The sequence below is a fragment of the Triplophysa dalaica genome, chromosome 23 (genome assembly GCF_015846415.1).
Source record: "Triplophysa dalaica isolate WHDGS20190420 chromosome 23, ASM1584641v1, whole genome shotgun sequence".
Taxonomy (NCBI): Eukaryota; Metazoa; Chordata; class Actinopteri; order Cypriniformes; family Nemacheilidae; genus Triplophysa; species Triplophysa dalaica.
This window is the reverse complement of record NC_079564.1, coordinates 19,038,313-19,050,007: the sequence shown is the minus strand read 5'-3', so window position 1 is coordinate 19,050,007 and position 11,695 is coordinate 19,038,313.

Genomic DNA, 11,695 nt, shown 5'->3' with positions numbered 1-11,695 from the left:
TGAACAATCGTCTGCTTTCCTTTTGCAGTTGGAGTTAATAAAGCAATATTAAGAGCATGTTTGTTGTACCAGATTTATTAATTGTATCTCCATTTCAGAGCTTATTTTTAGAAATAGTCTACATTGAGAGGGGACATTCACATTAGTAAGTCTTATTTTAAGACTTTAAATACTTCTTTTAAACCAAACCTTTCCTCGAAATAAGCCTGACACTCTTAGAATGTGTATAAATATTCTTAAATCAAGATATTTAAAACCAAAACTTTTCCTCAAAATAAGCCTGACACTCTTAAAATGTGTATATATATTCTTAAATCAAGATATTTAAAACCAAAACTTTTCCTCGAAATAAGCCTGACACTCTTAAAATGTGTATATATATTCTTAAATCAAGATATTTAAAAACAAAACTTTTCCTCAAAATAAGCCTGACACTCTTAAAATGTGTATATATATTCTTAAATCAAGATATTTAAAACCAAAGCTTTTCCTCAAAATAAGCCTGACACTCTTAAAATGTGTATATATATTCTTAAATCAAGATATTTAAAACCAAAGCTTTTCCTCAAAATAAGCCTGACACTCTTAAAATGTGTATATATATTCTTAAATCAAGATATTTAAAAACAAAACTTTTCCTCAAAATAAGCCTGACACTCTTAAAATGTGTATATATATTCTTAAATCAAGATATTTAAAACCAAAACTTTTCCTCAAAATAAGCCTGACACTCTTAAAATGTGTATATATATTCTTAAATCAAGATATTTAAAAACAAAACTTTTCCTCAAAATAAGCCTGACACTCTTAAAATGTGTATATATATTCTTAAATCAAGATATTTAAAACCAAAACTTTTCCTCAAAATAAGCCTGACACTCTTAAAATGTGTATATATATTCTTAAATCAAGATATTTTTACCAAGAGTATTTAAAAGTAACCACAAATAAAACAAGAAAAAAATACTAGATTTTACTATTTTTGCATTGGTTTCAAGATATTTGTACTTCTTGAATCAAGTTAAAATATCTAAATTTACTTCATTTTTTCTTGTTTTAAGATTTTAAGAACTTTTTTATCAAAAGTTTTTTTGTCTTGTTTCAAGATGTCTTATCAAGTAGAATTTTCTCACCCCATTGGCAGATAATTTTGCTTTATTTTAGTTTTTTTTTTCTTAATTTAGGTTTTATTTTCTTATTTTTGTATGTCGATTTTTTGCAGTGTGTAGATTGTATGTAATGAGTAGAGGATGTAATGAGTAGAGGAGTGACGTGAGCTCTCTTTGGTTCATTAAAGATAACTCTTGCCGCAGCATTCTGGATCATCTGTAGAGGTTTGGTTGTGCAAGCTGGAAGTCCTCCCAGTGGTGCATTGCAGTAGTCCAGTCTGGCCAGGACAAGAGCCTGGACAAGGATTTGTGTAGCATGCTCTGATAGGAAGGGTCTAATTTTCCTGATATTGTAGAGGATGAATCTACAGGACCGGGCGGTGCTGGCAACTTGATCCGTGAAGTTGAGCTGATCATCGATCACCACTCCCAAGTTTCTTGCTTTTCTGGAAGGTGTGATGGTTGATGAGCCCAGTTGAATGGAAAGGTTGTGATGAGTCTTCGTGTCAGCCAGGATTACAATCAGTTCTGTTTTTGGAAGGTTCAGCTGCAGGTGATGGGCGTTCATCCAGAGCGAGATGTCGGCTAGGCAAGCTGAGATGCGTGCAGAGACAGTCGGATCGTCAGGGCGAAAAGACATGTAGAGTTGAGTATCATCCGCATAGCAGTGATAGGAAAAGCAATGTTTCCGGATGACAGAGCCAAGGGATGTCATGTATACAGAGAATAGCAACGGACCAAGCACTGAGCCCTGAGGCACACCTGTGTCGAGATGATGGGACTCCGACACCTCACCACTCCAAGATACTCTAAAGGACCTACCCGAGAGGTAAGACCTGAACCATTGTAGCACCATTCCAGAGACCCCCATAGCCTTGAGGGTGGACAGGAGGATGTGATGGTTAATGGTGTCAAAGGCGGCAGATAGATCTAGTAGGACAAGAACAGATGAGTTAGAGGAGGCTCTTTCCAGTCTCAGGGCTTCAATAACAGAGAGCAGCGCAGTCTCAGTGGAATGACCGCTCTTGAACCCAGACTGGTTGCTGTCCAGGAGGTTGTTCTGGGTGAGGAAAGATGAGAGCTGGTTACAAACAACACGTTCTAGAGTTTTAGCAGCGAAGGGGAGTAGGGATACTGGTCTATAGTTTTCTAAGAGTGCAGGATTAAGATGACTCCTCTCGTGTGGTTTATGTTAGAAGGACGCCCAGTACAGAGTCTCCACAACAGTTCTCATATTTAATACACACGTTTCTGTCTTTATGATTGCTCATCAATGATTTTATCCTCTCATCTCATTCGCTCCGGTTAATTTGATGTTTGAAATGTTGCTGGGGCGGGTAAAGTCTCCACAACAGTTCTCGCACGTGATACATGTTTGTAGGGCTGCAGCTATCGATTATTTTAGTAATCAAGTATTCTAATGATTTAGATTAATTGATCGATTAATCAGGTATTCGGATAATGAAATATACTAAATATACAAGAGAAAATCAGGTCTCTTAAAATGAACAACTATTTTTTTTTCCTTTTTAGAAAAAATAAAAATGTATTGCTGAAATTGCACAAATTAATATCTGTGAAAACTTAACCCATTTAATACATTACATAGCCATATTAAATTCAACATGCAATATAATACAAATTTATAAATAAGAAATATTAATGCTAGAAACTAAAAAAGAATAATTTTGAAGGAAAAAACAACTAACTTCAGTGTAGTGAAGTAGGTTGACGAGACCGCGAGTCGAGGCCGGTGCGAGGGGATAACGAGTGTCAGCTGTACACGCACCGGTCTCTTATCACGGAGGAGTTCCGCAGCATAAGAGGACGAGCACCCGGAGCGTCAATGAGAGAGGACCAGGCCTGGGTTTTAGGCAAGGCAAGTTTAGCACATTTCATACACAAGGGCAATTCAAAGTGCTTTACATAAAATGATTGACAGAAAGAAATAAGACGTATCTTTAAAATGCAAATGATTTAGGATCACAAATAAAACAGAAACAATAGAACAGCAATAAAATTGATTAAAAATGTGAGTGTATATATAAAAAGAATAAGAGCAAAATAAAAATAAATTAATAATAGAAGTGCAGTTGATGTAAAGCAGCACAGTGCTCAGATTGTGAATGCACAGCTAAACAAGTGTGTTTTTAATCTGGATTTAAAAGTATCTACTGTTGGTGAACGTCTGATGTCTTCTGGAAGCAGATTCCAGCTACGGGTGGTGTAATGACTAAACGCTGACTCGCCCTGTTTTGAGTGAACCCTTGTTATCTCTAACTGACTTGATCCTGATGATCTGAGAAGTCTGTTTGGTTTATATTCAATGAGCATATCTGAGATGGATTTAGGTCCTAGACCATTAAGTGATTTATAAACAGTTAATAATACTGTGAAGTTGATTCTAAAAGCAACTGGTAACCAGTGTAAGGACCTGAGGATTGGAGTGATATGGTCAGAATTTTTGGTTCTGGTCAGAATCCTGGCAGCAGCGTTCTGTATGAGCTGCAGCTGTCTGATGGTCTTTTTGGGAAGACCTGTAAGGAGTCCATTACAGTAATCCACCCTGCTGGTGATGAAAGCATGCACTAATTTCTCTAAATCTTTGCTTGAGACAAAACATCTGATTCTGGCTGTGTTTCTGAGATGGTAGGAGGCTGATCTGCTTATTGCTTTGACATGACTGCTGAAACTAAGGTCAGACTCTAAAATGACACCAAGATTTTTTACCTTACTTTGTGTCTTTAGACCTCTTAAATGAAGGTATGTGTTTACCTTCTTAGTTTCATCCTTGTTACCAAAAACAATGACTTCAGTTTTGTTTTTATTTAACTAAATGAAGTTTTGACACATCCAGCTGTTAATTTCATCAATGCATTGGCAAAGAGAGTCAATAGGCCTGTAGTCATTGGGTGAGAGGGCTACGTAGATCTGAGTGTCGTCTGCATAGCTGTGGTAGGCAATTTGGTACTTTTTCATTATTTGGCCAAGTGGGAACATATATAAATTGAAGAGGAGCGGTGCAAGAATCGAGCCCTGTGGAACACCACAAGTCATGGGTGTCCAGTCAGATTTGTGGTTGCCTATGTTCACATAGTAACCTCTCCCTTTAAGGTATGAACCGAACCATTTAAGTACCAACCCAGAAAGCCCTACCCAGTTTTCCAGCCTATGTAGGAATATGGTGTGATCAATATTCAGCACTGAGATCTAGTAAAACCAGAACTGATATTTTGCCTGAATCAGAATTCAATCGAATATCATTAATTATCTTAATGAGCACTGTCTCTGTGCTATGATGCTGACGGATACCAGACTGATAATTGTCCAGGTAGCCATTTGAGTTCAAGAATTTGGTTTGCTGATGGAAGACAACTTTTTCAATAATCTTGCCTATAAAAGGAAGATTTCATATTGGTCTGTAGTTAGACAGTAAGGTTTTGTCTAGATTGCCCTTTTATAGTAGAGGTTTGACAACTGCATTTTTTAGGGACTCTGGGAAAGTTCCTGAGAGCAGTGAGGTATTAACTATTTTTAGGAGATCTGCTTCCAAACAGTTAAAAACTCTTTTGAAAAAGGATGTGGGAAGTGTGTCAAGGCTGCAAGTTGACTCCTCAAGATGCTGTACTGTTTCCTCCAGGTTATTGTGATCAATTGTCTGAAATTCAGACAAAGTAACTAATTTCTGATGTACTGAAGTCAGACTGACCTGACTGCCGCATGGAGCTTTGCTGATTTCCATTTTGATATTACTGATCTTTTGAAGGAAAAAAGTTGCAAACTCATTGCATTTGTGATCAGACAGCACTTCCCTGGGAACTTGACTAGGGGGATTTGTTAGTCTCTCTACAGTTGCAAAAAGAGTGCAAGTGTTATTTATTTTGCAGTTTATAATGTTAGAGAAAAAATTCTGTCTAGCTTTGCCAAAGTCAACATTGAAGGCATGCAGACTGTCTTTATAGATGTTATAATGAACTTCAAGTTTGGTTTTTCGCCACATACGTTCAGCTTTTCTGCATGTTCTTTTCATGCTTTGTACCGCTGTGGTGTTTCTCCAGGGTGCTTTACGCCTGCCAGTTATCACCTTGACCTCAACTGGAGCAATGTCATCGATAGCATTTTTAACTCTTGCATTAAAGCTATCGAGGAGAACATCCATAGAGTCTGCAGATATACTCAGTGACAAAGACATAGCATTCATAAATAGCTCTCTGGTGTTCTCATTTATGAATCTCTTTTTTATAGAGACAGGTCTATCTTCAGTGGCAGGACTGATTGATATATCAAAGAAAATACAGAAATGATCAGACAGTGCCACATCTCTAATAATAGTGGAAGAAATGTTTAGACCTTTGCTAATGAGCAGATCCAGAGTGTGTCCACTGTGCACATGCTGCATCAGATCAAAAGTGTTTATAACATTTAAAAGTTCATTTGCAGTGTTGTTTTCTGTCTTGTCTACATGAATATTAAAATCTCCAGCAATAACAAAGCAGTCAAGTTCTGAGGAAATAGCTGATAGCAGTTCTGAAAGATCATCAACAAAGACTGGGGAGTATTTGGGAGGTCTGTAAATAATTATAAACAGAATGCGTGGTGCACCTTTTAAAGCAATACTCAAGTATTCAAAGGACAGGTAGTCATCAAGTAAAACTAGCTTGCAGTTAAAGAGATAGCAGTATATAGCAGTGTTTTATTTTAAAACACGTAGTCAATGTTATTGTAAATTGTTTAAAGGACCCATTGCATGAAAGTCCATTATTTTCTTTGTTTTAGTGCTATAATCGGGTCCCTGGTGTAGTGTTGTCACGATACCAAACTTCGATTTATTCGAATTATTTATTAAACTCTTTATTAATCTCTCAACTATTTATGTAAGCTCTGGTCCATTAATACTGACGAATACAACTTAGATTTAAAAAAGTTCAATGTATTAGTAAAATTTACATTACATTAACAATTAATAAATAATGTAAATACACTCACCTTAAGGATTATTAGGAACACCATACTAATACTGTGTTTGAGCCCCTTTCTCCTTCAGAACTGCCTTAATTCTATGCGGCATTGATTCAACGAGGTGCTGAAAGCATTCTTTAGAAATGTTGGCCCTTATTGATAGGATAGCATCTTGCAGTTGATGGAGATTTGTGGGATACACGAAGCTCCCGTTCCACCACATCCCAAAGATGCTCTATTGGGTTGAGATCTGGTGACTGTGGGGGCCATTTAAGTACAGTGAACTCATTGTCATGTTCAAGAAACCAATTTGAAATGATTGGAGCTTTGTGACATGGTGCATTATCCTGCTGGAAGTAGCCATCAGAGGATGTGTACATGGTGGTCATAAAGGGATGGACATGGTCAGCAACAATGCTCAAACGATGCCCAATTGGCACTAAGGGGCCTAAAGTGTGCCAAAAAAACATCACCCACACCATTACACCACCACCATAATTGCATTAATGAGAAATTAAGAGGTGTTCCTAATAATCCTTTAGGTGAGTGTATATACCTCATTGTCTAGTCTTGTTCAATTTAACTTTAAATAAAAGACAAAAATATAGGGCCTTATTGTAATGGCAGTTTTTCCCCGTGGTAGCGGAAATCAATATTTTTTTGGGGATTGAATCGAAGTTAGAAATTCCAGTATCGTGACAACACTACTTCTTAGTGTATCTGTGTAAGCGCTGGGTACACAGTGCGATGCAATGATCATTTCACGAGCTTCCGGATTGGTTGCTCTAGCGCTCGCTAAGGAGCCATTCAAAAACATATCCGATGAGCTTGGAAACAGAATCATAATCAGTTCAACAGCGCTCAAAATGATGAAGGGAAATGCAAGTATCGTCACATTTAGGCCCGACTGGTATCGAAGTTTGGTATCGTGACAACACTACACCAGGGACCCGATTATAGCACTAAAACAAAGAAAATAATGGACTTTCATGCAATGGGTCCTTTAAACAATTTACAATAACATTGACTACGTGTTTTAAAATAAAACACTGCTATATATAACCCATAAATCTGAACAACCTCCTGGACAGCAACCAGTATGGTTTCAAGAGCGGTCATTATCTACAATTTAAGGAATATTAGACCCTTCCTATCAGAGCATGCTACGCAAGTCCTCATACAGGCTCTTGTCCTGTCCAGACTGGACTTCTGCAATGCGCTCCTGGGTGGACTTCCAGCTTGCACAACCAAACCGCTACAGATGATCCAGAATGCCGCGGCAAGAGTTATCTTTAATGAACCGAAGAGAGCACACGTCACTCCTCTATTCATTAAGCTACATTGGCTCCCTATAGTCGCTCGCATCAAATTCAAGACTCTGCTCCTGGCCTACAAGACCACCACTGGTTTGGCACCCCCTTATCTTCACTCGCTAATGCAGACATATGTAACCGCTAGATCCCTATGCTCTGCAAATGAACGTCTTGTGCTGCCATCCCAAAAAGGTAAAAAACGTACCTTTGACGGCGCCTAGTGGCCGGCTTAGAACAGGTGCGGACCAGGGGAATCCGACTGTTTAATTAAAACAAAGCATCGCGACGGCCCGCAGCGGGTGATGACGCGATGTGATTTCCTCCTCGTGGCGCCCGCTTGCGCCCCTCCTGTGCTAAGTTCCGGACCACCCTCCCGGCGGGGTAACCGCCCTCTGGGAGGGGTAAATGCAGGTTTCTAAAAATACAAGAGATAAAGACCCCGGGCCCCTCCGGGCCAGGGGCAAACCGCAACAATACAGTTTTAGGATCTGATGCTGCTGCTTCAGTTAACCCCGAGTGGAAATGTTCTGAGTGTACGAGATCCTTTCCAACGGAACGGAGTCGTGGAATGCACCGCCACCATCGACATCCTGAGGCTGTGAATCTGGAGAGAATAGCGGCTAAGGCGAACAGGAGGAAAGTGTGGAGTGGGATAGAGGATGACTCCCTGATTAAGTCTGCAAACTTACTCTGGAGCAGCGGGATGTCAAAAGCCGAGCTCTATAAGAACCTTCTGGGCCATCTTCCAACTAGAACGGAAGAGGCGATAAAGAGACGTCTTCGCCACTTGAAATGGCTGCCAGAGGCATCGGCCCAGCTATCATCAACCCCCTGTGGACCCTCTCCCCCTCCTGGTCAACTCACTGCGTCTGTAGACCCCCATCCCGGCCAACCCAATGTGCCCGAAGACCCCCAACCTCTGCCCGTCACCCACATCGCCGGAACGAGGTGGACTGTTGAGGAAGAAGAACTTCTCCGGGACTCGGCTAACAGCTGTTGGAAACCTGGGATGTTGAAAAAAGACCTGTCGTCGTTGGTGAGGGCTTCTCTTCCTCACCGGACTTCGGACGCTTTAGCGAAGAGACTCACGGCCATAAAGTGGACACCACCTACTGAGCTCCTATACCCCATCCCTCAACTCCCCCCGCCGCCAATCCAGCCACTCAATCTGATGTCATCTCCTTCCCCCCTTAGGACCACGGGCACCGACCGCTATGCCGAATGGAAGAGGAGAATGACGGACATCATTCTCAAAGACCTTCGGGAGCCATTTACTCAGGCCGATCGCCTCAGAGCCATTACCCTGAGCCTGCGTGATAACAGGATCACCATCTCGGACGGAGCCAAGGCGATCGAGGAGGAGGTGAATCGCATCTTCCCGGTGCTGTGGCAGAGAAAGGAACATCGCCCTGCGTTGAAACAACTTCCTGGGAAACCGAAGGAACTAAGGAGGCGACAGCACATCCAGAGGCTATTGAACACCAACCGCAAAGATGCGGCGACGGCGGTACTGGATGGTAGTTGGAGGATGCCCTCGCGAGGTACATCACGCGAGCCCCCGGACCTAGTTGACTTCTGGGCGAATATCCTTGGGAAGGAAGGACCTCCCCCAAAGATCCGAAGCAGTGCTCATGGAGACAACCACTGGGCTCTTCTGGATCCGATATTGGTGGAGGAACTGCGGGGATCCCTCAGGAGCCTTGCTAAGTCCGCTGTGGGGATGGACAAGATCTCGGCGCCAACTCTACTATCCTGGCACCTCCCCTCACTGGCAAGTCTCCTCAACTTGTTCCTTTTGACAGAACATCTTCCCTCAACACTGGCGAAGGCGAGGATCACGTTAATACCAAAGGTTCCATCACCGGCGGATAACAACGACTATAGGCCGCTGGCGATCACCTCCGTCCTCACCAGGGCATTACACAAAATCCTGGCCCGCCGCATGAGAGACCATCTCACCTTTTCTGCTACACAGTATGCTTTCCTCCAGAAGGACGGGTGCCTGGAAGTGAGTTCGGTTTTGCACGCAGTCCTCCGCAACTGCCACGACCGGCAGAATCCGATGGCACTGGCTTTCCTAGACCTATCGAAGGCCTTCAATACGATATCCCACGAGGCCTTAGGGGAGGCTGCTGTGCAGGCGGGGCTGCCACTTCCAATGCTGTCTTACATTGGAAGCGTGTTGCGGGAGTCGGAGTCAGTCATTGGAAACATCAACTTCCGTTCAGGACGTGGTGTTAAGCAGGGGGACCCGCTGTCGCCGCTGATGTTCGTACTCGCTATGGAGGGACCTATCTCAGCCGCACTGTGATAAGGTAGCCGAGGCAGTGGCAGTAAATAGGAAAGTAGGCAAGGACTCCAGCATTCTTCAAAGAGAAATGTCTTTACTTAGAGTTTCAATCAAGTTAGTACAAGGATCATGTCCCAACAAACAGAAGTTCACCAGAATCAAACCAAAAAGAAAACAAAAAGAACTCTCAACAAGTTGGCTACTAGTCCAACATACACCTTTTTCTCCCGTTCAGCCCAGCTCTTTGTTCTTTTATAGCTTTTAACTCCTCCTTCCATTTTCAAATTAGCCAATGGTAACCCCTCTTTAGTTACTTAACTAACATTCATAAAGCTAGAGAGGGTCCATAAGCTTTCAAACAACTTCTTTAATAACCTTTAGTGTTAACAATACATTATACAACCTTAAATTCATCAAAGATACATTCATCAATGAAGTTTAGTCCCAATATTCTTAATGACCAACTCCGCCCCTCCAGGATGACAAGGTCGGTTTCCTGGTTGCAAACCCTCCTACTAGTTAACAACCAGCACCGGTAAGACAAAGAAACACAAAACATTAATACACACACATTATTTATCCAATCTAGAAACGGTCAACATGGAATGTGCACCTTTCATGTAACCGTTTCTCAGAAAGAATTACCAAAATAAAGATCTTTCAAAACAGTTTGGTTTGTTTACATTTACCTCTAACTTGCTAAGGCTCTACATCACATTTCTCCCTTTCACCTCCTCCGGATGATCTGAATTAGGCAAGCGGGATAAATAATCAGCTATTAAATTCTTTTTACCTGGACAGTGCTCAATCGTAAACCTATATGGCTGCAGAGTCAGACACCAGCGCAGTATTCTTGAATTGCTATTCTGCATAGTCTGCATCCACTTCAGGGCTCGATGAGCCGTTCGTAGAGTGAACTCCCGTCCAAGTAAATAGTAGCGCAAAGAGTCCACTGCCCACTTAATGGCTAGGCCCTCCTTTTCAACAGTGGAGTACCGTTGTTCTCTTTCAAAGAGTTTTCTGCTCAAAAACAGCAATGGCTTTTCCTCCGAAGACTCTCCTTGAACTAGTACAGCTCCTTGTCCGACATCCGAGGCATCTACCTGTACAGTAAATTTCTTCGAGAAGTCAGGGCTCTTCAATACCGGTTCCTGGCACAACAAATCTTTCAGAGATGTAAAGGCATGTTCACATTCATTGGTCCAACAGAATTTAGAGGGACTCTTCTTGGTACAGTTAGTTAGTGGAGTAGCTATAGTTGCAAAATGCGGAATAAATCGTCTATACCAACCGATTAGCCCCAAAAAGGACCTCACTTGCTTCTTGGTTTGAGGCCGTGCAATGCTTCGAATGGCCTTTAGCTTCTCCACCTGTGGTCGAATTTGTCCACATCCTAACAAGTACCCCAAGTACCTTACTTCCGTCTGAGCCCAAGAACATTTAGAGGTGTTAATTGTGAGTCCAGCCTCTTGAAGCTTATTCAGAACACCAGTAAGATGTTGCAGATGTTCTTGCCATGACCCACTGTATACCACCACATCGTCCAAATAAGCAGCTGCATACTGCTCACATCCTGCCAACACGCGATCCATCAATCTCTGGAACGTAGCTGGAGCTCCATGTAAACCAAAGGGCATAACTGTATACTGATATAACCCAATGGGAGATCGAAATGCAGTAAGGGTTTTGCAAGAAGGATCTAAGGGCACTTGCCAATATCCTTTGCATAGGTCTAGCGTCGTCATATACGTTGCTTTACCCAGTCTCTCAATCAATTCATCGATACGGGGCATTGGATAGGAGTCAAAACAAGACACGCTATTTAGCTTTCTAAAGTCAGTACAAAACCTAACTCCTCCATCTTTTTTCGGAACCAGTAATATAGGACTTGACCACTCACTATTGGACGGTTCAATGATCCCCATTTCCAACATGATCTTGATCTCATTCTTTAACTTTTCCACCATAGATTCTGGAACTCTGTAAGGTTTTTGTCGGACCGGAGTATTGTCTTTCAAGACGAT